Below are 24850 nucleotides of genomic sequence, written 5' to 3' on the forward strand. Positions count from 1 at the left end.
TTTTAAATTGCATAGGCCTTCTTGCCCCAGTAAGATACTTGAGGACAGGGTCTCTGTCCTTTATATTCTTTGTTTCCCTCTGCAGTATTGTGCAAAGCCTTGTATATATATCACTCTTTTCTGGTGAAATAGCAATATATATACAGATATAAGTAGTTGTTCTTTTTTAATCCCTTTGAAAATGTCAGTTTGAAGAATTGGCGGGGGCGGGGGGGGTTGGTGGTGATTTACATTGGAGAAGCATTTTTTTTTCTCTCTCTCTCCTCAAAATAGAATCAGCTCCTACTCCTTAAAATAGTCTAATTATTTTCCTGGAGGCCTAGTTATAAAACTACTTGCAGTTGCACTAGAAATAGAATTCTGGTGTCACTTAATGAGATTATTCAAGTTCACATTACTTATTCTGCAGGCTTCTTCATTTGAGTAGATTATTTAATATTTTATTTGTTTTATTATTCACATTTTGGGGGTAAAATATTTCTGTTCACATTCGAAGTTGGTTGAATTGTATGTCAGAGTTTGAGTGCAGAAGACTTTCTCTTGGTCCTGTTACTTCCAACTGTGCAGCTGCCTAATCTGTCTGTAATTCACATCCCTGGAGCAGACTTTCTCCTGCTGCCCAAGAATTAAAACTTAGTCTTACCTTAGAATGCAAGTTAACATTCCATTACCTTTTAAATAACAAATTGTTTTTCCTGTTTTTCCTCCTCTTTTATCTGTAAAGTGAGCTTCTCTCACTGTTTGTACCCAAAGCAACTATATTAACCATATTCTTCTGAAACGTTCATGAATAAATTGTACTACATACTTTGAAATATTAGTTTAAATGTATCCTGGAATTTTGAGGGATACTTTTCTGTTTAATTTGTCACTGCTCTTTTATATGATAAAGGAGGATAGAATTAATATTTTTCAGTTCATAAGGTATAATTACAGCAATCTTTCCCTGTCCCACTTTTCCCCTCCTTTTCTCTTGTCCCTCTCCATCAGACCACCAAAAGCACTTTAATTACAGAAATTCTTTTCTATCCCTTTCTAAATAAATAACTTATTTATTGCATTCTGTTATGTTCAATACCATGCTGAGATTTGTGGGAGATACAGGTATACTTAAGCTACGGAACATTTTTTGCAGACATAATATACATAAAGCAATTAGAAAATAGTTAAATAGTGAACTCAGTGGTAGTAACCATGTAAGTAGGAAGTTAGAGAAGAAAGAAGTAGCCCTAGCAGGGGTGGTAGGTGAAAAACTGATGGAAAAAGTGTAGTTTGAATTGGATCTGAGTACTCAGAGATAGGTAAAAGGGTGGTTGTATCTGAGATTGAAGACTGAAGCAACAGTGGGGAAAGTAGCTTATAGGGCAGGCAACATTAGCTAAGTGGAGTATGGAGTTCTGTGGGTTAGATCAGGCTTGTTAAAGATCACAACAGGACCTACTTAAGAATTTAAGCTTTTAATAGGGGAGTGGTATGACAAAATGATGCTTCAAGAAGCCGACTTCAGTTAAGACTCATAGGGGCTTATGGCATATAATAAAAGAAGAGGACTCAAAATGTGACAAAGTAGACAGCTAATTGTAAAGATTAAATAAAGATAATTGTAAATAGAAGGCTTTAGAGACTATTTAGGATAGTCTATCTAGGAAAGACCAAGACAGAAAGGAAAATAGGAAGTTGGAATCTGAGGGACAAAAGGAGAAGCTTCAATGTTACGTTACATTCTTGGAGGAAAGCCCAATACTTCGAATTTCAATGCGCTTTGTTTAAGTGCAGTTACCCTGCTGGGGCCGCTAGGTGGTGATCTCTGTTAGTTCCTAACTCTTGATTCCTTAATGATACGAGATCAACAGTTGCAGGAAAACTCAATTTTTTGCTTCACACCATTTCTGATGTACATTGAAACCTATGGATATACTTCTAGAAATGTTTTTCCTTCTCCTTTATTCTTTTATGTCTGTGCTCTCAGGTAAGGGAAATAGGAAGGAAATAAATATTTAGATCTCAGTCCTTATACCTATTTGGCTTTCAACATTATTCCTGGCATTTCTGTCTCCTGGTCACTTCTCTATGGGAGAGTGAATCAGGAAAAGGCATCTTTTGTCTTATTGGCCTTTACTGTATTACCTTTATTGGTATCACCTCCTAGGGCTTTCCTCTTGTAAAGCCAGTGTGGCCATGGTATGATGAGTGGGGAGAGGGGAACAGGCAGCTTGGCAGATGGATGGTTCCTATGCCATCACCTTGTTTTACTTGTTCCCAACCCTTATTATGTCTCCTTGCTCTAGAGCCTCATCTTTGCCCCTATAGGAACCCTACCTGATGGAGTTTATAAGCTAGGCCACAGGGTACTTATTCCAGGCTGAAGAAAGTTTCCGACATGTCAAATGGAAAGGGAGACAACATGTCAATGGGCCTGGCCCATAGCAGGTGTTACCAGGTGTTACCAGTCCTTGTTAAATGAGTGACGGAATGATGAATGAATGAATGAGCATCAGTAATGCAGTGGAGGGAAAGGGTGGTCTTGGTCTCAGAACGCTGAATGAACGTTTCCATGGAAATCATTTTACACATGTGTTGTGCTCTTTAGTACTGTTGAGTATCGATTACCTGGTCCTTAGTACCCCATGGACACAACCACTACGCTAACGCTGATCTGTGGGAAAATGTTTTCTGAGCTCCAAACATTTAACTTACTAGTGAACTTTGGTTAACTTGTGACTTTATTCAAAGTTATTATTAAATTAAATAATAGCACAGTTAATAAAAGTCATTTTGAAGTGCTTAGTCACAGCAATATGTAATTAAGAGTAAAGCTTTAAAGTGCAAACAGGGGTCTTATCTATCCAAATACTTTTTTAATGCTAAGCTTCCTGATGATCTTTAATAAACCCTAGCAATTGTAACAACAATTACAACTTCAGTGACTTCAGTAGGTCTGAAGGCTCCTCCTAAATTTATTTCCAACATTTCTCAGTAGAGAAGAAATTCTGGGCACCTTGCTATAGCCATAGTACATCTGTTACCTGTTCTGAAAATTAGGTTGTCAATTTTCTCTTTAGCAGAAGAAAGGAAGGTTATTTCCTTTTCCCCCAATAGCTAAATTTTAATGAATTTTTTATTTTACTGATTTATTCTTGACTGCTTTTTCCTTCCATTTGACCTTTTGGGCCAATCAGGGCTTTTAGCCAAGAATCAAAGAAATCTGAGTCCTGGCTTAGGCAAATCCCAGACTCATTTCTTTTACCTCATTTCCCTGCTTTATCTCTGTCTAGTAGAGATAATCATCACATATCATCTGGAACTCTGACCCCTGAAATAAGTGAGTCTGTAGCACAAAGTTTCTTTCTAGCAAGTCAGTACATTTATGCTACTATATATTAAATTAGTAATTTACTTTTATTTATAAAATTCCCACAACATAAAATTCACCATTTTAAACTGTAGAATTCAGTGACTTACAGTAAATTCACAGGAATATGCAACCATCATCAATATCTAATTCTAAAAGAAACCCCATACCCATTAAGCCGGCTCATCTTTACTCCTTCCCTCTAGCCCCTGACAACTACTAATCTGCTTTTTCTCTCTATGGATTTGCCTATTCTGGACATTTCATATAAATGGAATTAAGCAGTATGTATCTTTTTAATTTTTGTATCTTCTTTCACTTAACATAGTAATTTCAAAGTTCATCCATGTTGTAACATGTATCAGTACTTCATTTCCTTTTATGGCTGCATAGTATTCCTTCATATGTATAAAGTACATTTTGCTTATCCATTCATCCATTGATGGCCTTTTGAATTGTTTCCACTTTTGGCTATTATGAACAATGATGTTAACATTCACGTCCAAATTTTTGTCTGAACAGCCGTTTTCCAATTCTCTTGAGTATTTACCTAGGAGTGGAATTACTAGGTCATATGGTAATTCTAGTTTTAACTTTTAGAAACCTTTTTTTTATTTTATACATGCTAATATTGGTTATTCTTCAGAAAGTTATTAGAAAAGATTTATTACACACCATGAAATATTATTTTCACATGATGTCTTTTGGGTTAGAATATTTATCCATTAGCTTTTGTCTCTATAAACAATAGGAAAGCTTGAAAGACAGAGTAATTTAGATAGCTAAGGAAACATGCAATAGTATTTCTTCAGTCAAAATCATTGAGGTTTTGCTCTCTCTATCCTGTGCTTTCACTCAACATTCACTGGATTCCATTTGTGTATCGAGAATGATTTTGAGAACTAAGGACACAGGCAAAAAGACAAAAAGATTTTTGCCTTAATGGAACTACATGCCAGAATGGAGAAAGAATTTTAGAGATGAATAAGAACTATGAAGAAAATGATGAAAGAGATTGGTGTGGGTTATCTATTATGGACTATAAAGTCAGTGGTTCTCAAATGTTAGTGTGCATGAGAATCACCTGGGGACGATGTTAAACTACAGATTTGAATTCAGTAGGTCTTTGGTGGACCATGAGATTCTGTCTTTGCAACAAATTCCCAGGTGATGACCAGGATGCTTTGGGTGGGCAGAAAAGACCCTGCAGTTTAAAGTGATTTTCTTCAGTGGAATATATGGAATATGCATCAGGAGCCAGTCAGGTTAAAAACTAGAAGAAGAAATTTCTAGGAAGAGAAAATAGCCCTTGCAAAAGCTTCATGGGGAAAGGAGGCTTGGTACCTGAGGGAAAGTGATGTAGAGTAGCAATCCATTTTTTCCCCTACCATATAGGAGGGAAAAATACACTACACTGAATAAGCGGGAATTCCTTGTCCCCTCTTACACTGGTGTCTCCACCAACCTATTTCCCACCAACAAATGAACTAATTCTTTCTTAGACCCTAGTGTGCCTTTGTATCAGCTTCTTTTATCTTGTCCAAAATATTTTTGCAAAAATATCCTCTTCTCTTATACTGTTTATTACAGCTCTAATTCTTTTTAACCTTTAGTTTATTTGTATCTTTCCATTTTCACTTAACATTGAGAGCATTTCCAATGTAATTAACTACTCTGAAGCATGATTTTTTTTTTTTATGGATATGTTGAAGTGTATTTTAGAGTTCCTGGATTTGTGTGGCTTCCATTGTTTTAATTCTTTTGGGAGGGGACCTATTACAAACAATACTATGAATATTATTGGGTTTAAATCTAATGGCTTATCTCCAATTAGTTTCCAAGAATACATTTTTAGACATTTGTTGATAAGAACTAGACTTTTGACAAACAAAGTTTAATTATGCTCTAGAAAAAATGTTCTAATTTACATTTATACCATCAGTAAATATTAACTGGTAGTATAATCATTTACTTTTTAACTTTTTATTGACATGCAATTTATATGCTATAAAATTCATTCTCTAAAAGTAAACAATTCAGTAGTTTTTAAGTACTTTGATAAGTTTGTGCATATAGTTAACATTTTTCTAATTTATTATATTAAACTGGTTATTTAAATTTTTGATTGTTGATTTTTCTTAGGTTTTCTATATAGCTATTTGTATCATTTACAAAAATAATCATGTATCCTTTTAGCAGTCTTAATTCATTTCTCTTTCCTGATCTATTGCAGTAGCTGGATTCAAGTTTTACTCAATTATTGCTAAGACTATTTTGCTATATAATACAGGAGTTTGGAACATATGTTTTGAAGTCAAACTGATATGAATTTAATATTCAGTTTACTAAATATGTAGCATGGGGCAAATTACTTGTGATTGTTGTGTTTCAGTTTTTCCATTTGATAACAATAAAGAACATTTATAAATAGGCTTATTGAAAATGTTGAAGGAGATGGTAGATACAAAGTGCTTAACAAATTTTCTGTATGATATTGATATCTTTTTAAAATGAATTTCTAAAGATTCATTCTGCCCAGGAAAAAAAGAAAACTATGTGAAGATGATATTACAGCAGACTTGTGCTACTATTAAATTACGTTCATATAAGCTCCAGTGTTCTTGCCTGGAGAATCCCAGGGACGGGGAAGCCTGGTGGGCTGCCGTCTATGGGTCGCACAGAGTTGGACACGACTGAAGTGGCTTAGCAGCAACAGCAGCAGCAAGCATACACAGTTGTTGAACAGTTTCTTCTAGACATCCTTGAGCTAGATTATATCTACCTTTTCTACACAGTTATTTTATTTTATTATGCTGCTTGCCTGTAACTAGGATAGTATTTATGCCAGCTCAGAAATGTAACTGTTTATATCATTAAAAACTTCCAAAGAATCTGCATTCTCTCCTAGATAACTCACAGAGGTGCCTCACAGTCCTTATTGCTATAAATTTTTAATCCCTAAATTAGATATTTCCTACTGTACTTTTGGACTTTTTTCTTTGGTATCTCAATCTTTTATGATATGCAACTATTGAGTTTGTTTTTGTTAGAGAAGGACTGTTAGACTATACTAATCATGTCTAAATCCTTTAAATATACCTCATTTATTACTTTCAAAATAATAGGATAGACCTGAACAATTGTGTATAGGTACTGGACTTATCTAGGGAGTAAAAGAGGCACTAGAATGCCTTGAAATTAATTTCTCCATTAGGAAGAGATGCCAGTAGGCAGCCACTTGATCAAAAGAAACTGTTACAACTTTTAAAAAATGCAGACACAATCAGTTGGTTATTTTTAATATATAATTGAGCACAAACATTTTAGTGACGAGCTTAATAATAACTGAATAATGTAGATTATTTTGGAATTTAAAAATAGTTTACAGTTTTGAATGTATTTGAAATGGAGGAAATACATAATTGAGTAGAAAATTTTAGTGTTCTTTAAATGATGAGAAATGTTTTTTCTTTGTTAGACTGACCATCAGCACTGGTATGAAACAATGATTCAGAGGCAGGAATGTCTATTCTTGTCCCAAGTCAAGGCATTCACTGAAAAAATTGCTTCAGGCCATAACTTTGGCATGCCATGGGTTAAATAAAGGTCAGCTCCAAGTGAAAAATAAAAATCAGTTGATCTTTTGGTGTTAAAGGGGCAAAATAGTTATCATTTTAGATTCTTTTAGTCCTCTTATAATTCAAGGATTTTGGATTTCTTTTTCCCTCAACTGAGAATTTTCAGGCCAGTGGTGTCCATAATGTATATGAGTGCCTTGGGGCATTTTGAAGGGGAAGAGAAGAAAATTTACCATATTTTAAAAAAGTTCTTACCTATACAGGCTCTTGCATGATATTTAATAACTCGCTAGCCCACAGGGGCTGACAGTGCTTTTTATATTTAAATTAGTCAATAGTCATTTGGAACACTGTTATCTGGAGAATTAGGTCCTAACCCCATCTTTGGCACACTGTTTATTTTTATAAAGGACATCTAAATACAGACTTGTAATTACGTTTCAATATTTCTTCTAACTTATTGGTCTTTGTTAGGGAGGTGGTTAAAGACTGGTTTATCAGTCAATGGGAGCTCAAGAGCATGTCACTTTGCATTTTAATCTTGATTTCATCGCATTCATTAGACAAGAATAAGGTAACATTTGCTCAACAGGGTGTTGAAAAGATTGCCTATGACGGTTCACATGACGTGACCATCACATAGTAAGACCTCATTAAAGGTCAACTTGTATCAGGGTTATTACTATCTCTGCTTTGTGTCTTCTACAAAGAAAATATCGTGAGCAGAAAAAAATCAAATAGAGGGCTATCCTATTATCTGGTTAATTCTGACACATACTGGCAGTTGTATAATAAATGTCAATGGGTGCCGTGTGATTAAATGTCATATGGGTGGTACACACACTGGGCACATTTTGCACAGTGGTTGGAGACTTTCTTAGATTACCTGTGTAATTTTGGGTCATTCTCCAAAACAGTCTTCCTTGGCCAGAGAGATTAGGTGAGAGGTAGGTAGACAGCTTCTTAATAATTCCCAGGACAAATTGGACTTAGTAGAGTCTTACCATAATTAATTTGTTTGTGAATCCACAAGAGTGAGTAAAGCCTTTGCATAGCTTTGCCAAAGACAATGGCAAAGCACACTCTTCAGAAATGGCATGTGCTTCAGATCAAATGAGAAGGATTCCATTTTTCCCCTTCTTGCCTTAAAAGGTGTTATCATTATACTTGTTTGCCTAGGCTGAAAGGAATATAAACTAACTATTGAGGAATAAAATTCTCTTCTCTCCTTTAAAGAAAAGCCCCTACTATCAGAATGCAAAATGAGTGATTTTTACCTATAAAAAACTGACTCTTTATTGTAGAAAAAGTCTCCCTGTGATTAGTGATTGTGAAAATAAAAGCTTCTGTAGATTACACCAGACCAGAGAGCCTGGAAGCTGAAGAATCAGTAAACTTGTTGAGAGTCAGCCTGAAATGTGCCCATTTTTGTAACATGTGTTATTTGTTTATTGATTGAATAGTAGTTTCCATTATTTTCAGAGTTTTAAGGGGCCTTACAGGCATGGAACACAGAAGATATTCAGTAAATATTTGCTGAATAAATGCATGAATGTATTTTAATATTCCTTTCATGGTTGAAATCCTTTCCATCTTTTATATACTACAGAAAGTCACTTAGCCTGTGCTTGAACATTCCAATGGACTAAAAGCTTACAAAATTCTCAAGCAGCCTTTTCCATTGGTAGATCACTCTAATTATTAGATCTTTCTGTTTTTTTGAGGCAGATTTTATCACCATATAATTTCTACCCTTAGGTTTTAGTTTGGTTTTATGGAGAGACATTAAAATAAATCTACTTCCTATTTCACATGAAAGTTCGTCACATATTTCAAGACAGCTATCATGTCCCCATAATTCTTCTCCAAGCTAAACTATCATTTTCCAGATGATAGCATTTCCAATCCTTAACTATGCTTATTCTTCTTTTCTTATTTTGGGTTAGTCTTTATTTTGGTCAATGCCTCTGATATATTTATTTATTTTACCATTTACAGTGTAATGAGTACATTTTGAATGAACAACACTGATAACTATTTTATATACATTATTTTATTTAACCCTTTTCAACAATCATATAAAATAGAATTTTAGCAGTGAAAACACTGTATGAAGGCCACCACGTTAAGAGGCATGATTTGGATTTATACTGCCTCTAAAAACCCACAAAACTGTCTGCAAGTAATTTATCCTTTCTGTGACTCAGTTTGCTCATAAGTGAAGTAGGGATTATAATAATTCCTACCTCCCAGGACTCTAATAACTCTCATGTGTGCTCAGTCATGCCTGTCTCTTTGTGACCCCATGGACTGCAGCCCTATGGTTCCTCTTTCCATGGGAATTTCCAGGCAAGAATACTAGAGAGTGTTGCCATTCCCTTCTCCAGGGGATCTTCCTGACCCAGGAATTGAACCCACATCTGTGTCTCCTATGTTGGCAGGTGGATTCCTTGTAAGTGAGCCACCTGGGAAGCCCATCTCCTAGGGACTAATATAAAGATTAAACATGTTAATATTTGTAAAGCATTTAGGAAAGCATCTGGGCAATTAAAAAGCATTAGAAGTGTTTGTGAAGCAAGCAAAACTAAATAGTTTATGCTTTCATGAACCTTGCAGATGTGATTAAGGATCTTGAGATGGGAATATCATTCTGGATTATCAGGATGAGCCCAATGTAGTCACCATAGTACTTATAAGAGGGATGCAGAAGTCGGAGTCAGGGAGAAGGACATATGACCACAGAAGGAGATTGGAGTGCCCAATGTGAAGATGGAGGAAGGGGCCACAAGGCAAGGAATGTGGGCAACCTCAGAATCTGAAAAAGCAAGAAAATGGATTCTCTAGTGACTCTAAAAGGAGGCTCTGATGACCAACAGTTGACTTAAGCCCAGGGAAACCAATTTCAGATGTCCTATAAGAGAAAAATAAATTAAAATTATGTTCTTTAAGCCACCAAAGTTTTGGTAATTATTTTATAGCATCCATAGAAACTAGTTCAGTGAATAACTAAAACCATTTGAAACCTGTTATTGAAAAGAACTCAAGTATAAAGAACCTGAGTCACTTTTTGTGATCATTATCACAGGCATTGTGTCCCAGTCAGCATCTAGGAAGGTTGAATACATTCAGCATACATTCAGAAGGTTCCCCATTGCATGTGATATTCCTAACAGCCTTGAAATAGAGGTTTAATTGACAAAAAGCCACACTAACAGCACTAGATCTGCCCTGCTTTGTCCCATTTTCTTGGCCATCACCAAAGTTCGTAACAGTGTGAGCTTTTCTTTGCCTGCCTTTGTCTTTATCCTCTGGCAAATGTCCTGCCTTCCTCTTTACTTTTGGGATTTCCTTTGGATATTGGAGAGTGATGTGCTCCAAAGTCTCTTCCTAGCTGGTGTTTTTCTATTAACCCGTCATATGCCTGTGGCCATGTTTTGCATACTTCTATCTTAGCTGAAGGAGACTCTGATGTTTCTTAAAACTGCTGTATTTCTTGGGTGCTGCTATTATGAGCTTCAATTGCTTCCATTGCTTCAAGTGAAGCAATCTAGCCTTCACCCAAATCTTCCTGTGACATTGATTTGCATGGCTTGGGAGCCTACCTTTTTTATCTTCCTGAAGTTTGGATGGGAATGTACAGAAAACCCCCATCTCCTTTGAAAGTCTCTCTTCTTTTTCCGTCACGTAGACTATTGTCAAATGTAAAGAGGAGAATTGCTGCTTTTAGGGAAAAAAGACCTCTTAGCCTCCCTTTCATTGGATTATCACAGGCTTACTTACACCTATTAATTCATACCAAATTCTTGCTTTTGTTGTTTGTTCTGTTTTTGTTTTAGAGGCTACAAAAACTGGACACTGAGACTTTGCTCAACTGCAATCTCCAGATATACTATATATGCATTTATGGTGAATTTAGACATTTTCCACTTTACATACTTTAATAATTTTGAACCCAAATGAAATACTATGTATTTTCCACCTAAGTGAGTTTGACCCATTATTTAGGCTATTATACTATTAATAATAATAATAATTACTATCTATTATGTATCAAGTACTAGTAGGTGTACTGTTAGGGGTTTAAATTTTTAATTGTTTACAATAGTGATTACTAAATTATACTATAATATAAAATAATAATAAATAGTTATTAAGATAATAATAAGAATTTTATTTTCAAATGTTAAGTTTGTGTTCAATTTTTTTTCTCCCAACTTATTTTTTCCTTATATCTGAGTGGCATTCATTCTGTGTATTTCTTTAAGTCTTTTTAAATGTGTTAAAAGCAACAGGTGAATGAAGGTCCTGTGTCCACCATTACAAGTGTTTCTCAAGATCAGTTTCCCAACTTCTGTCCATTTGTCTGCAAGGGCCCTAGAATACAGCTATCCAAGGCCTGAGAGCTATTTTCAACATATTGATAGGTAGATTTTTGGAAAATTTAACATTTATGTTGAATTATTAATCACCTGCCTTGGGAATGACAGTTTGAACAACTTTGAACCTAACTCATAATTGAGCTCACATAGATTTATTTTATTAGTGAGTGCATTACAAGAAACTTTGTGAAATGCTTTGCTGAAATTAAGAATTGCTAATGAACCAGTCTATTCTAAAGGAGATCAGTCCTGGGTGTTCATTGGAAGAACTGATGTTGAAGCTGAAACTCCAATACTTTGGCCACCTCATGTGAAGAGTTGACTCATTGGAAAAGACCCTGATTCTGGGAGGGATTGGGGGCAGGAGGAGAAGGGGACGACAGAGAATGAGATGGTTGGATGGCATCACCGACTCAATGGACATGGATTTGGGTAAACTCCGAGAGTTGGTGATGGACAGGGAGGCCTGGCGAGCTGCAGTTCATGAGGTTGCAGAGTCGGACATGACTGAGCTACTGAACTGAACTGAACTGAACTGATGTCGTTCTGACAATCACCTCAGAAAGATATATCACTAATCTCATTTTATATACTAGTGGGTTAGTTTTGTAGATGTGTCATAACAAAATACCAAAAACTTGGTCACTTAAAACAATAGAAATGTATTTTCTCACAGTTCTGGAGGCTAGATGTCCAAAATCAAGGTGTTGTCAGGAGTATTTCCTTTTTGAGAATGGAGAGGGAGATTTTCATGCTCCTCTCCTGGCACAATTTCAGTGTCTGCCTCTGTCATCAGAAAGTATTCTTCCATCTGTGTCTGTCTTTTCTGTGTCTTTTCTCCTCTTCGTTTCAGGGCACTAGACACAGACTAAGGGCCCACTTGCCTCCAGTATATGCTGTGCTGTGCTAAGTCTCTTCAGTCGTGTCCAGCTCTTTGTGATACTATGGACTGGACCGTGCCGGTTTCCATGGTCCATGGAATTCTCCAGGCAAGAATACTGGAGCGGGTTGCCATTCCCTTTTCCAGGGGATCTTCCTGACCCAGAGATTGAACCTGTGTCTCCTGCACTGGCAGGTGGGCTCTTTACCACTAGCACCACCTAGGAAGCCTCCAGTATGACCTCGTCTTAATTTGCAACTTAATTACATCTGAAAAGAATGTGTTTCCAAATAAGGTCATATTTACAGGTACCAGGGCTTAGGACTTCAACAGATTCTTAAGGGGAACACAGTTCATCCCACAACAAATAGGGGGAAAGAGAAATCATTAAAGTAACTGGGGTACACATTTATAACAGGAATCCAAGACTTCTGTCTTCATGCAATGTTCTTTTGACTTCATGCAATACTACTTCCTAATGATTTCCGCTTTATTTTTCATGGCTTCCTAGAGTATATGTTTAATAAATCTGCTTTGAATTTCATGGGGGCTAAAAATCAAGATCACTAGTTCTTGGTATCCAAATATATGATTTCCCATTTTTAATAAGTTATTCTTATCACTAACTTTGGTTCCTCATAGAATTTCCTTGTTCTAAGCTTACACAGTTATTCTGGGCCTGGACAGGAATTTAATTTTTTAGATTGGTTTGCTGATCCCTTATTATCTTTCCCCCTATACTAGTCTTCAATTTCATTTTAATCATGGTTCTGTACATTTGAGTTCAAAGCATTGTTCAGAGTTGAGTCGTTCTGCTCTTCTGTGTGTATATCCATTGTTTCTGTGTGTATATCCATTGGGCTGTAATTTTTCACAGAAGTTGTTGATGTCTTCCTAGATCCACCTCCCCTTTATAATTCTTCTGTCTTCCAGGAAAAGATTGGTAGTTCAAAGGGGAATATGAAGTCTCTTTCAATTCCTATTATGATCCAGATGCGGGTTCCAACTACATTAAAAAATAACAAGAAATCTTGCTCTCGAGCAACTTGCATCCTAGTATGGGGGACACAATAGAGCAAATAGGCAATTATAATAATGCCCAGTAATTGCTACAAAAATAGTTGAGGAAAGATGTCCCTGTACACAAGAAGAGGACCATACCTAGCTTTGAAAAAAATAATACCATGTTGTAATTAGCTATACTTTCTGCAATATTATTCCCTTATTTTTCCAGATTATTATCTAATTTTTAAAGGCATATGCTTTTAAAAATATATCGTGCTATGCTGAGGACTGGAGCTATCACACTGAGCATCTAATTTTTATTTTTGCCTTACAGTAATATGGACATAGTAAGCAAATAAAAACAGTATTTTTAGAGCTGAACATTAACCTCTTTCTCTCTCTTTTTTTTTTTTTTTGCAGATTCGTATCAATGATATAGTCCTCTAGAGAAAAATCAGAAAAGCAAAGGTTGGTATGATATCTTATAAATGCTTAAGCCAGAGTTTATCTAAAAGGGGTTATTTAAAGATATGTTAGAGCATTAATTCTGAATTCACTGCGGGTGCATTTGTTTAATCCAGTCACTTCTCATTATTACAGTGTCTTATGTGATGAGAGATTTTAAAGAGACTAGAGAGTAAAAGATGTTTTTTCCCAGAAATACATTGAACAGAAATAATAGTTTTTTCCCAGAAATGATATGAATAGGTATTAGCTACACATTCGGTTCCTCTAGCAGCTTCCTTGTTTTATTTTCATGGCTTTTTAAGAAGTGACTTCTAGGACAGTGTTGCTCTTCAGTCTGTGATAGCTCAAGTCAGAAATGGCCAGCGGAAAACATAGCATCTATTGTGGTCTGTTTTTCTATGTGACAATTGTTCCTGTTTTGTGTTTGTTTCTCCTTTAATGAGGATACAACTTTCATCCAGGGAGATGTATGGGTCACTTGTTAGTGCACTTAAATGCACTTAAGGCACTCCAGCAGCTGGAAATTGTGACTTGTAGTTGAATTATTTTTGTACAGCGAATGGTTTTCCTTTTGACATATTTTAATATACTTGCACACTGAGAGCAAGAGTGGGTGAACAGAAAACAGACTGTTTTATTAACCCAGCAGTCACCTTTGAGGTTTGTACATGTCCACTTTTTTTCTTGCCTTTGTACATAATCCCAAGAGACTGGTACCTGGCTTTGCTCAGAATAACAAAGTCAGGCGCAAATCTCCAAACACAATTGTTAGCTGAATGCCAACTGTTTCTTCTCATCTTCTTTTTTTTTTAACTTGAGCATTAAGAATTGCATCTTTGTGGGTGAACCATAGCCATTAAAGAATGTGTTTGTTTTTCTATTTCAGATGCTTCCCCTATCATTTACTAGATTAAGGATATGTAATCTCAGGTGATAAAAGAAAATATTTTTGTGCATGTTTCTGGCAGAGATTCTTTTTTTTTCTTTTTGGTTGCAAATCATTAATAGTGAAAAGAAGAGAAAAATATGTTACAAACTTTGAGCAGACTCCAATTTTAAGTGTAAGAGCAGTTAGGAGAAAAGGAGAGGAGACTTCAGTTCAGCCAGGAAGCTAGGGCCGAACACAAAATTCCACATACCATTTTCATACAAACCAATGCTTGCAAGACTTTTCCCAATAAGACCAGAAATTTCTTCAAGTCAGTTACCATCCTTTTTCAAGCTATATATCTTAATACATATATAGCCATGATTTCTAAGTAAATGTAGTAGGTAATCACCTACTTTTAAATTCTTACATTTAAATTGTACTCAAAAATTGAAGAGAAAATAAGGATAAAAATCCAGAGCCTCCTCTCAATTCCCAGTAATGGTTCATTTAACAGCATGTAAATAGTATGGCAAAAAACATTAAAAGTACATAATTTTCTATTTCCTATCATCATCATTATAATCAACATTATCATTAAGATAATGCTCAGTTCAGTTCAGTTGCTCAGTCGTGTCCACTTCTTTGCAACCCCCTGGACTACAGGAGCCAGGCCTCCCTGTCCATTACCAACTCTCGGAGTTTACTCAAACTCATGTCTATTGAGTCAGTGATGCCATCCAACCATCTCAATCTCTGTCTTCTTGTCCCCTTCTCCTCCCACCTTCAATTTTTCCCAGCATCAGGGTCTTTTTGAATGAGTCAGTTCTTTGCATCACATGGCCAAAGAATTGGAGTTTCAGCTTCAGCATCAGTCCTTCCAATGAATATTCAGGGCTGATTTCCTTTAGGATGGACTGGTTGGATCTCCTTTCTGTCCAAGGCACTCTCAAGTCTTCTTCAACACCACAGTTCAAAAGCATCAATTCTTTGGTGTTCAGCTTTCTTTATAGTCCAACTCTTACATACATACATGACTACTGGAAAACCATAGCTTTGACTAGATGGACCTTTGTTGGAAAAGTGATGTCTCTGCTTTTTAATATGCTGTCTAGGTTGGTCATAGCTTTTCTTCCAAGAAGCAAGTGTCTTTTAATTTCATGCTGCAGTCACCATCTGCAGTGATTTTGGAGACCCCCAAAATAAAGCCTGTCACTGTTTCCACTCTTTTCCCATCTATTTGCCATGAAGTGATGGGACAAGATACCATGATATTAGTTTTCTGAATGTTGAGTTTTAAGCCAACTTTTTCACTCTCCTCTTTCACCTTCATCAAGAGGCTCTTTAGTTCTTCTTTGCTTTCTTCCATAAGTGTGGTGTCATCTGCATATCTGAGGTTATTGTTATTTCTCTTGGCAGTCTTAATTCCAGCTTGTGCTTCATCCAGTCCAGCATTTCTCATGATGTACTCTGCATATAAGTTAAATAAGCAGAGTGACAAGATACAGCCTTGACGTACTCCTTTCCCGATTTGGAACCAGTCTGTTATTCCATGTCCAGTTCTAACTGTTGCTTCTTGGCCTGCATACAGATTTCTCAGAAGGCAGGTCAGGTGGTCTGGTATTAATATTTCTAAGAATTTTCCAGTTTGTTGTGATTGACACAGTCAAAGGCTTTGGCATAGTCAGTAAAGCAGAAATAGAGGTTTTTCTGGATAATGTTACTACTTCATATTTTGGAGCATTTTATACTATACAAAGAAGTTGTGATATCATCTTATTTGACAATGTAAACCAATTGGTGAGCTGTGCCGTGTAAATAGGAAGTTTATTAAGAAGTGATAAGCTTTCTCAAGTCATTTGAAGACTTTATAACACAAGTAAGTGCTAAAGTGTAAAGAAAGGATACCATCTTTGAGTTGAAATTCTGGGTCTCTATTGCTGACTATGATATTGGGTCTTTTAGAGTATTGCTTTGTTGAATTGTTCAATTTGAAATAACAATTATGTGAAAAAGTGGTTATGAATTTTGAAAATTACTTTTTGTAGAGGGTCTATCTTAGTGTGCAAACCTAGCAAATGCATTTTAGATGGAATTTTTGCACTGAAGTAAGAGGTTAGAGTACCTAACTTTGAAGTCCATTGCAGTGAGTGTATGACTGTAAGGCTAGTGACTTTTAAAAAAGGAAACCACTGAATCAATGACAGAGGCAAAATAGAAAACCATTTCTTCTGACTCCCAGTAAATTTCTAGAGTTCAGTTTAATATTTGAGCAGCTACTTTTGACCAAGTTCTTGAGCTATAGTTATAGTGTACAAATATGAAAAAGAGAGACCTTGCTGCTATGTAGATTTTATACATGTAGAAGGTAAATAAATAAATACAATGAAAAGCTAAAGAACCATAGGTGTGGTGTCTTATAATTGTACAAAGATTTGGTGACATCATGAAAGGCTTTATTATTGTGGAGGCATTTGTATTGGGTCTAAAAGGATTGCTCCATTCTCAGGGAATAACTATATCAATCACATTTGCTTGTTTTTATGTTAAGTGTATTAAAAGTAAGACTATTTCATTAACTTCTAGGGAAAGTTTGACCATAAATGCTTATTTGTTTCAAATTAAGCTTTTAAAAATCATTGCTTCTTAATGTAATGGAGATGTTTTGCTTATAATTATTGCTGGCTATATTATGCTTTTCTTTTTAGTCCGTGTAACTTTCTTTTCTGAAATATGTGTAATTGGGCATCTTTTAATATAAAAATTGCACAAGATTCTGAGTTCTATAATCTTTTTTTTTTTTGAGTCCTATAATCTTTATCTTTTCAGGTAATCATCATCATTATCCTCAAATCCTCTTTCATAAATCTAAAATTTTAGCACTTTTTAAGAAGCACCTGCTAATACTTTCCAACATTATTCTTAATTTTTTAATAATCCAGTCGAGTAGCTATGAGCCTTATTTTTCAGGTAATAAACTGAGGCTCGAGATTTTAAGAAATTAGCTCAAGATTGTACATTTAGAAAAAATGTTATTGTTCTATGACCATTAGAGTGTTGGCAGTTATTATTTGTCCATCTGGTTGAGGTTTACCACTTTCTCACTAGCTTTATTTGGAGAAGGCAATGGCACCCCACTCCAGTACTCTTGCCTGGAAAATCCCGTGGACAGAGGAGCTCCCATCTTGAGTTTAGATGTCAGGCCTCCAGAACTGTGGGAGAGTACATTTCTGTCATTCTAGGCCGGCTTGTCTGTGGTAATTTGTCACAGCAGCCACAGGATAAGGATAAGCCACAGGATAAAGAGATGTACTCCATGCAGGCACATCCACACACACAGGTAGGCTGCAGTCCATGGGGTCACTGAGGGTCGGACACGACTGAGTGACTTCACTTTCACTTTTCACTTTCATGCATTGGAGAAGGAAATGGCAACCCACTCCAGTGTTCTTGCCTGGAGAATCCCAGGGATGGGGGAGCCTGGTGGGCTGCCGTCTATGGGGTCGCACAGAGTTGGACACGACTGAGTGACTTAGCAGCTGCACTAGCTTTATTAGTGAGGACTCAGGTGATGTCCAGTAGGAACAACCCAGTTGGAAGTAGATTAAGTCACAAAGAGAATAATGTTGACCCCTAGGAAGGATAGCTGATATCAGAGGTGACTGTAACAGAATATTATTGAAAGAAAAAGTGAAAGTATTTGTTGCTCAGTCATGTCCGACCCTTTGCGACCCCATGGACTGTAGCTCTCCAGGCTCCTCTGTCCATGAAGTTCTCTTAAGAAACTTCAAATACTGGTAAGGAGTGCTGATTTCTCATCTGTATTTTTCTCTGCATGTTGCCAACTCCTCCTTGCAGCACACTGTGTGGGTTTCATTCTGTTTAGGCCCACATCCTCACAACTTGTCACATAGGAAAAGAGAGGCTTATATGAATTACTCAGCTCCAGTGTGAAAAATTTCAGATAAAAATTTGCTGGGATCTCATTTCCAGCACTTGACCTGGTTATTAAGGTGATGGTGATGATATGATCAGTTTTCATTAGTCAGGTATTCACTTTTGTGGCTATAGGGAGAGATGGAAGGAAAAATATGTTATTAGAATAAGGAAGACAGCACTTTGCAAACATGGCTCCAGAAATTACTACGAGTCAGGCAGTCATTCCAGTTTGTGGCTATTAACACAGGCCATTATGATACTCATTCTTGTTACCAAAGTTAATTTTCTACCCGTAAAAACATTCAGTTCTGTTCAGTTCAGTTCAGTCGCTCAGTCATGTCTGACTCTTTGCGACCCCATGAATCACAGCCCACCAGGCCTCCCTGTCCATCACCATCTCCTGGAGTTCACTCAGACTAACGTCCATCGAGTCGGTGATGCCATCCAGCCATCTCATCCTCTGTCGTCCCCTTCTCCTCCTGTCCCCAATCCCTCCCAGCATCAGAGTCTTTTCCAATGAGTCAACTCTTTGCATGAGGTGGCCAAAGTACTGGAGTTTCAGCTTTAGCATCATTCCTTCCAAAGAACACCCAGGGCTGATCTCCTTTAGAACGGACTGGTTGGATCTCCTTGCAGTCCAAGGGACTCTCAAGAGTCTTCTCCAACACCACAGTTCAAAAGCATCAATAACTGATTATATTTGTTAAATCACATCTTCAGCGTAGGGGGCTTTGTCTAATTTGTCTATTAAGCTGAGGTCTGTCAAATTTGTTTTGAATATATGAGGCTGGTTTGAGCCAGATATATTTTATATTTCTTAAACATTTGTTATTTATCTAAGGTAGAAAATTCTGTTTCTGACTTAAAATAGGACCAACTTCTAAAATAAAAAGAGCTAAAGATAAAAATGTAATGGATAGTTTTTAGATTTTGTATAAATAATATAGGGACAGGCACACCTTATACAATGAGCCCATTTTGTCACCTCCGGCTTTTGTTAGCATGTGCTAGTGTCTCAGAAACTGATCAGTGCTCCGTGATGTGATAAAAATTTAATTTCTGGGTTTAAATAGCTGAGGATCAGATCTTTGTCTGACTATGAAGTCCTTCCCACTTTGAAGCTCTGTTTGACGTCATCAGAGCACACTTTTGACTTTTTAAATGTTGAAGCACACTACTCTAAAAGAGGCTAAACTTTAGTGACTCATACTATGCTAAATGCATTTTAAATACTGTGAAGCTTCTTAATATATTTAATATAAGTTTCAAGAAATATTTATAATTTATTTTAAAGAATGAAATTTAGCTCTTTTAAATTACGTGAAACAGAGTCCTGTTTAAAGTAGAACAATTATTTCTTTCTAAGCACTGTCATGAGCCAATCCTGTGCTGAATGTGAGTGTAGAGAGTCTAAGTGAAAAGCTCTATCCTCTTTGTCGTTGTTTTTCAGTTGCTAAATCATGTCCAACTCTTCAACCTCCATGGACTACAGCATGCCAGGCTTCCCTATCCTATACTGTCTACCGGAGTTTGCTCTAATTTATGTCCAATGAGTCAGTGATGCTATCAAACTGTCTCATCCTCTGTTGCCCTCTTCACCTTTTGCCTTCAATCTTTCTCAGCATCTGTCCTCTTAGATTGTCTAATTTTACTTTGTTGATAACTTGTAGAGAGAATAAAAACTACGAGAAAACCATACCCTTTTGTTTTCTATAATGATTTAACATTTTCCTTGAATTTCTTACTCCCAATATTGTATTTTACTGGGTAGTTGTGAATGTTAATAGATGGAGAGGATGAAATGGCTAATTACTGGGAAAAAATTTAACTCTTTGACCTGGGTAACTTCCTCCCTGATGGTCTTTGCTTGGCATGGCTAGTAGGCTTCCTGTTAGCTCCCACTACCAAGTTGACTGGGGGCTTCCCTGGTGGCTCAGACGGTAAAGCGTCTGCCTGCAATGTGGGAGACCTGGGTTCGATTCCTGGGTCGGGAAGGTCCCCTGGAGAAGGAAATAGCAATCCACTCCAGCACTCTTGCCTGGAAAATCCCATGGACGGAGGAGCCTGATAGGCTACAGTCCATGGGGTTGCAAAGAGTCGGACACGACTGAGCGACTTCACTTTCACTTTCACCAAGTTGGAGCTAATTAGATTCATGATCTGCCTCCATCAGAGGTAGCATCAATGGTCAATGCCAGTGGACCTTGGACATCAGTTACAGAGCCTAGGGATCTGCTGGAATATTTGTCAAGTCATCATTTCTGATCGGCTGTGGTGACTTAACACTATCATAAATGGAAAATGGAGCTAAATCCCTCTTGTTTATGTCTCTTCTCTCTAACGTTTCACTGCATGCACAAAAATGGTTTTGTCCCAGAATAGGGAATTATTACCCTCATATCTGTCATCTTGTCTCCTTTTGTCCTCTTACTATATATATTTTTTTCTTTTGGTGAAAACATATTACTTCTAGCTTGATCTGCCAAGAACTTCCTATGTCTTCATTTTTCTGGTGTTGGCATTTGTCTTTACTTTTCTCTGGAGTCATAGGGCAGGAGGGCTGCAGGGAAAGAAGCTGGGATACAAACAATGAAAAATCCACAAGAGGTGTGTATCAAGGATATTAATTCTGTTGGCTGCGCTGTGCTGTATTCAGTCGTGTCCAACTCTGAGACCCCATAGACTGTAGCCTGCCAGGCTCTTCTGTCCATGAGATTTCCCAGGCAAGAATATTGGAATGGGTTGCCATGCCCTCCTCCAGGGGTCTTCCTGACCCAGGGATTGAACACACATCTTTTATATCTCCTGAATTGACAGGAAGATTCTTTACCACTAGTGCCACTTGGGAAGCTCTATATTAACTCTGATGCAGAGGTAAAACTTAAAGAAAAAAAGAAAAGGCTAAAAAACCAAAAATCCAATCACAGAATCAGTTGCTAAATCTTTCATGCTTAGATCATTTTCTCCAGTTTTACTTTGGATGTTCTAAATTTGTTAAATAATCAATAGGATTTAGCCATTTCCTCCAGACATAGATTTCATTTACATTTATGCTGAAGAATTAATGAAGTTATCTATTTCAGAAACTTCTTAAAACCCTTCTCTTTTTTCCTAATAAAACTCAGACTTAAAAAAGAAATGATATCAAGTGGCCTGTGTATTATACCTAACATACTCTAAAGGCCCCTCCGCCTCTAGTGTTGATGAAAGGGATAGAAATTACAGAAGCTGAAGAGCTGCAAACATAAAGGAAGAACTATAAACTGTTTACTTGGACAGTGAGTTTGAGCAGGCTCTGGGAGTTGGTGATAGACACAGAAGCCTGGAGTGCTGCAGTCCATGGGCTCGCAAAGAGTCAGACACAACTGATCGACTAAACTGAATCTGATGCACTGTTTATAAAAATATGTTTTTGACCAGAGTGGGGAGATGTTTTCCACAAAGTTCCCTTTTGTTTAAATGTGAGGAATGAATGGTTGGATCTGAGCAATAGGAGCTACTACTATCTGATTAAGAGTAATGGATGAACTGAAATGGTAGCTGTGGCTTCACTAAGTTCATCCAAGTTATGATCAACTTCATAAGTCTCAAGAAGACACCCAATCCCCATGGTATTTTCTGAATAACACTTAGTATACACCTGAGACTAGTAGCATCTAATACCCTGTGAAATATCTTCATAGCTCGAAAGCTTACCAACGGAGTAGAATGGCTCACTGAAGTCAAAGGGCACAAGAATGGGAGATATCTGTTCTCTTGGAGACCTCAGGTATAAGATAGTCTGGCACTATGATCCTTATTAATCCTCCTTTTCAGGGCCTCTCTTGATTTAGGTAATGAAGTAGAGAGAATTTTGGGTAATATATTGTGGCATCTACAGAAATTATAATATTAATGTTTTTATTCACTTTGATTGGCCTGTAAGTTTAGCCTAATTTCTTTTTATTTATCTTGAAACATAGGAGATAGGTCACCTTTAACTTTACAGTCTTCCTCTATAAAGGTGAATACTGTTGTCCATTTTCAACTTTTCCTTGTATGTCTCCTTTTGAAGCTTTTAATAAATTATTATGATTTCAAATTCCAAGGAATCTTCAAATTTCTCATAGCTACTTGAGATTGCATCATGGGGATTAACCAAAAACTTTTGTTAGAGTTTTAAAATAATATGTGTTCAACCTATAAATTTGTTTTGCTAATTCTAATGGCAACACAGCTATCATCATTAAAAATTACTTCTTAAATATGTAAGTCCAGATATACAGAGGCTAATTATTTCAGTAGCTTCCAATAGATAAATCATGGTGTCTAGATGTGGTAACTAATCCTGTGAGCGAAATATCAAACATGAATAATTGAGAAAAGCAGGAATAGTGTGCATTTCCATTCCAAATTACACTTTTAATATTAATATATAACTATATTAAGGAAAGGTCTCACCTTGGTGTTTTGTTAATTGTTTTAGCTCACTAGATTCAACAGTTCCCAATTCCTCTTTAGCTTCCTTTTAACTTTCTAGAGTTTAGATTCAAGGCACTTTTTTTCTACAACTTTATTGAGACATGTCCAGCTTGACTGCACGCTGTGTAAGCAGCAGTATGGGCAGAGAAACGTTTTTACTTTCTGGTGGTTTTATTGGAGAGAAACCTATCTGTTTTCTGCATCTTGTTTGGCTTGTGAATTGCAGCAGCTTCTCTCTGTCCATAAAGAAGCTATTCCTATTCCTGCTGCATTTCCCTGGAGTCCCAGCCCTTCTCTCCTGCTTTCCTTTGTGTGCTGCATTTTCTCACCTCTCCTTTAAAGTGTTCCACTATCTTTCGGGCACTTGTTATCACCATGTGCTATTGTATTTTCTATACAAATCCTCAGAGTATCTATCATGTTGGAGATTTTTGCTCTTATTTATTTACAGTTTAACTGGCTCAATCCCTGAAAATGTATGTTACATGAGTGAATGGACCTTATTTGTGTTATAGATGGGGATTAGAACAGAGTAGGTGCTTACAAAATATTTGTTTAATAAATTGTTTCCCTTGAAAATGTTTTTGAGATTCATTGCTTCTGTCTTTTCACATTGTCCTGAGGCAAATGTAACTGTTACCGTGGTTTCAATAAAGTAAATGCTGCTTACCTAAAAATATTTGTCTTCAATTTACAGCCCTCCTCTGAGCTACCCATCCAAATATCCAACTGCTTTTATCTAGATACCTCTTCAAATTTAATCCAACTGGATTAATAGTCTATCCCAATGCGTTCACAAAAAACCAAAACAAAGACCCTGCTCCATCTTCAGAATTTTGTATTTCATAACTGGAATACTTTTCCATGCCCTTGCTCAAGCCTTAAACAGAGATCATCCTTACATCCTCTCCCTCTTTCATCTCTGTTATTGCAAATTACTGCCTGAGTCTTCCTTATACTGTTGAGTCTCCCTCATAAATAGTTTTCAAACCGCTCCACTCCTCTGTTGCTGTAGCCACAGTCCTAGTAAGGTCATCATCATTTCTCATCTATGTTACTCCTGTGCTCCACATTTGTGTCCTTGCTTCCTGTCATGTCACTCCCCAGTCTTTCCCTAGCATGTATTCCCAGGGATTTATCATGTTGTAAGGGTGACTGTGATACCCTTCTCCCAAGCACACGCCCAATGAAAGCTTTTCAGTGACTTCTCATTCTTTTTAAGTTAAACTCTAAACTCTTTAAGTGGCCTGGAGATGATGGCCTATCTTTATTCCTCTTACCTTTCTGGCTTTGAGTCCTCAGAAGAGTGTATGATTGATCCTTAGGCAATTTCCCCTACATTCCCCTACATTATTGTCAACTGGACTATAGCTAAAATAAAATTTTGAGATTATAGTCTCAAATAAGGACTTTGTATCCTGTTTTTCCATATAGACAATTGTGGATGGATGATTAAACTTTGAAAACAGATGAACATGGTAGGATTAATATCTTATGATAAAATTATATTTCTAAAGGTTAAATTACATACAAAGGGATACCAGCAAGCAAACCTTAGAATTTTCTTTAAGAATCATCTTTGGATCTGCTCTAACACACAAACAAATGTTGACTCAGAGTTTTCAGACAATATTGAATGGCCAATTACTTTTGTCCCAAAATTTTCTAAGTACTTATTACTTGTGTCTAATTATACTCATAGAAATATATCTGTAACATCCTGAAGCATTTTGTAATTCTGAGATTTCACTTGATTCCTGTTAATAATTTATACTATATTTATTATGGTTCCCCACTCCAGCCCCAAGTTCAAACTAGGGTCTCCTGTATATCAGGCAGATTCTTTATCTCTGAGCCATCAGGGAAGCCCCTTTTTTCTGCAGTCAATGCTATTTTAAAAGTAAAAATTCCTTTTCTGGT

General features: G+C 36.6%; 1 protein-coding gene across 4 annotated transcripts in view; it reads left to right on the forward strand.

The window, feature by feature from the left end:
- Positions 1–24850, forward strand: part of TFEC (transcription factor EC) — a 217473-nt gene that overhangs the window by 31396 nt on the left and 161227 nt on the right. For all 4 annotated transcript variants that reach the window (XM_059885686.1, XM_059885687.1, XM_059885691.1 and 1 more), the window contains 1 exon segment: positions 13615–13662. The gene's annotated coding sequence lies outside the window, so the exon portion shown is untranslated.

This window comes from Bos taurus, chromosome 4 (genome assembly GCF_002263795.3).
Source record: "Bos taurus isolate L1 Dominette 01449 registration number 42190680 breed Hereford chromosome 4, ARS-UCD2.0, whole genome shotgun sequence".
NCBI lineage: Eukaryota > Metazoa > Chordata > Mammalia > Artiodactyla > Bovidae > Bos > Bos taurus.